Source organism: Dasypus novemcinctus, chromosome 23 (genome assembly GCF_030445035.2).
Source record: "Dasypus novemcinctus isolate mDasNov1 chromosome 23, mDasNov1.1.hap2, whole genome shotgun sequence".
In the NCBI taxonomy this organism is placed as follows: domain Eukaryota; kingdom Metazoa; phylum Chordata; class Mammalia; order Cingulata; family Dasypodidae; genus Dasypus; species Dasypus novemcinctus.
The window spans coordinates 68,984,607-68,987,654 of NC_080695.1; positions in this window are offsets into that span (position 1 = coordinate 68,984,607).

Here is a 3,048-nt window from a genome sequence, read left to right on the forward strand (position 1 = left end):
GGAATGGCCAAAAGCCATGCTTGGTGCCTCTCACCACCACTACAGAGAAGCAGGAGACAATCTAATTATTAAACATGAGTAAGTGACAAAGCTTGCACAACATTAACAGTCATGATCATTGGTCTGTGGTTCCTGAGTCACCCTGATTTGATTGTGGGGAGTAACATAAACTTTCGTGTGCTCCCCAAACCAGTGGTAATGCCAAGCTAAAGAATCCAGGGAAGGAGCTGGTTTGGGGAGAAAAGTAATGAGCTGTTTGGGTTGTCTGTAGGACCAATTTCAAGCAGTTGAACCACGGTTCTGGAGAAATCAAAAAACTTTAGCTCTACTACTAACAGTCCCTTTATAGTTCACAAAGAATTATCAAACATTTTCTCTCTGGCTGTGATCACAATCCCGTGAGGTAGGTAGGGCAAAAGTTATTTCCATTTTTACAACTGGACAGCCCCCTACCCAAGGAAACACAAACAGGTTGTGAAAGGTTAAAAGACTTTTCCAATGCAACATGGATACAAATAGTGTATGACTCCAGTTATATGGGATATCTAGAAGGGGCTAATTCATACAAACACAAAGTAGAAGGTACCAGGGCCTGGGGAGAGTGGGGAATGGGAAGTAATTGTTTAATGGGTTCAGAGTTTCTCAAAATTTTTGAAACAGTGGTGATGCATGTACCACATTGTGAATATAATTAATGCCACTCAATTGTATATTTCAACATAAAAATGATAAATTTTAGTTATGTATATTTTGCCACAAAAAAAAGTTAAAAAAAAAAAAAGACTGTCCAAGACTCACAGGTAGCAAGTAGGTGACCAAAGGTCCAAGTCCAGGTCTTTTTTCTTTTTTGCCCAGGTCTTCTGACCATGAAACCAGAGCTCTTTCTTTTAAGCCACACTGCCTGTCATACCATTGTATATTTGCACCGCCCTGGAGAGTTTCCAGAGTACTTTCTCATGCCTAATTTCATTCACTTCTCTCAATCAAAGGGGCACAGGGCAAGTGGTACCACCCCCATGTACAGACCATTTCACTGTCATCCAAGACTTCAGCTGTGATAGGACACAGAAGGAGCCATCCCAGGCTCACTGCCAAAGACTGAAAGCAGCTCACAGCCCACACCTACCACCTTCCCAGGCAGGATATGCCCCAGTCTCCAACTTTAAACAAATGTTACTTGCAAAAGGCACAGGAGGCCCACTCAGAAGCACCTGTCCTTTGGCCCTTCTCATTTCACTGGACCGGTGATCCCATTGGCCCTTTGCAGCTGTCAAGGTCGGTGAGAGCTAGCAGGGGGGCCCTGGCTGAGGGCAAAAGGGAGACCAGAGGGCCAATTCCGTGATTTCCCACTGACAACCAATATCTGAGGTGTCGAGTCCAGGCTGCCCTCCCAATGTGAGTGAGGAGCCTTCCCAGGGTGGGCAGGGGGCCTGGGCCAGTCTCTTCCCAGGTGATGGAAGCTAGCTCGAGATTTCTCAACTTCTAGCATTTCCTTCCCTCCCCAAGGGATTATGGGACAATCCCAAGGGGGTGTGGAACGTATGACCCAGATGTTCCTGGACGTTCCACCTGCAGTGAGTGCAGTTCCTCTGGAAGAAGGAGACCCCTGTCCCTTGCCTCCATCACCGGGTATTCCACAGTGGGACCTGTGTTCTAGTGATGTCCTAAAAGGCCTTTGAAGAAACCACAGGTGGCTTCGGCTTGCAGCTAAAAATGCTTCTGCCCAAACTAGGCCTAAATGTAAGCAATGTTTTGCAAATCTGAGAAATAAAAGGAACTTAAAAAACAGCTTTACTGGGATATAATTCACATACCATACATTCACCTATTTAAAGTATACAGTTCAATGGTTTTTAGTGTAGTCACAGTTGTGCATCTGTCACCACAATTTTAGAATATTTTTATTGTGCCCCAGACTTCCATGCCCCTTAGTAAAAAAAACCCATTCTCCCTTCCCCTTGACCCCTGGTGACCACTAATCTACCTTCTGCCTCTAGAGATTTGCCTGTCCTGGGCATTTCATATAACTGGAGTCGTACAATATGGCCTTTGTGGTTGGTTTCTTTTACTCAGCATACATAGAAGGAACTCTTTTAAAAGGAAAAAATTATCATAGGGGAGTGGATGTAGCTCAAGTGGATAAGTGACTGCTTCCCATGTACAAGGTCTGGGTTCAATTTCTGGTACCTCAAAAAAAAAAAAATTATCATAGACCTTGGGAACAAGGCTATGGATTTCCCAGACATCAGCAGACTCCAATGAAAACACCACCTTAGAAAACTAAAGTCTAATTCTATGAAAATGCCCTTCAGTTTTCAATGGTCACCACAAAAGTGAAATTTTGTATTTATAACTGGGTAAGCATTTCTGTTATTATAAAAAATCTAAATGAATCACTTGATGCAGTAAAACTTCAAACCCCTACCATGAACACATATCCCTCCGTTTGAGAAACAACAAAATAATAATGCAAGGTACACTGTCAAACTGGGAAGGGATACTGAGTGTTTTGCCCAATTTTTGAAATTATTTTTGCTGCATAATTGTTCATTTCCTGGACTTAGGTAATGGCATGTGCCCTTCTGCACCAGTTCCTAAACATGGAACAATTAGGGTTTACCTGTAAAAGGTTTTCCCTGTGCATTTTAATAAACATCCCTTCCAGGGGCAGAAAATTAGATGTAAGGAATTTGCTTTTAGCATCGAAGCCGGCTCATCCATCCCACTCTTGCAAAATCTAAGATTTGTGGAAACCACTAAACTGACTTCACAGGTTGTACCAGTTTGATATAGTGATGAATTCCAAAAATAGGAATTGGATTATGTTTGTAAACTAGTCTGTACCTAGGCATGATTAAATTATGATTAGGACTTTGATTGGGCCACATCAGTAGGGTGTTGAGTCCCCACCAGTTGGTGGGTGGGAACTCATAGATAAAAGGCATGGCAAAGGACAGAGTTAGAGCTTTTTGATATTGGAAGTTTTTGATGTTGGAGTTTAATGCTGAAGTCTTAAGCTGGAGTCCCAGGAAGAAAGCACACAGAAGA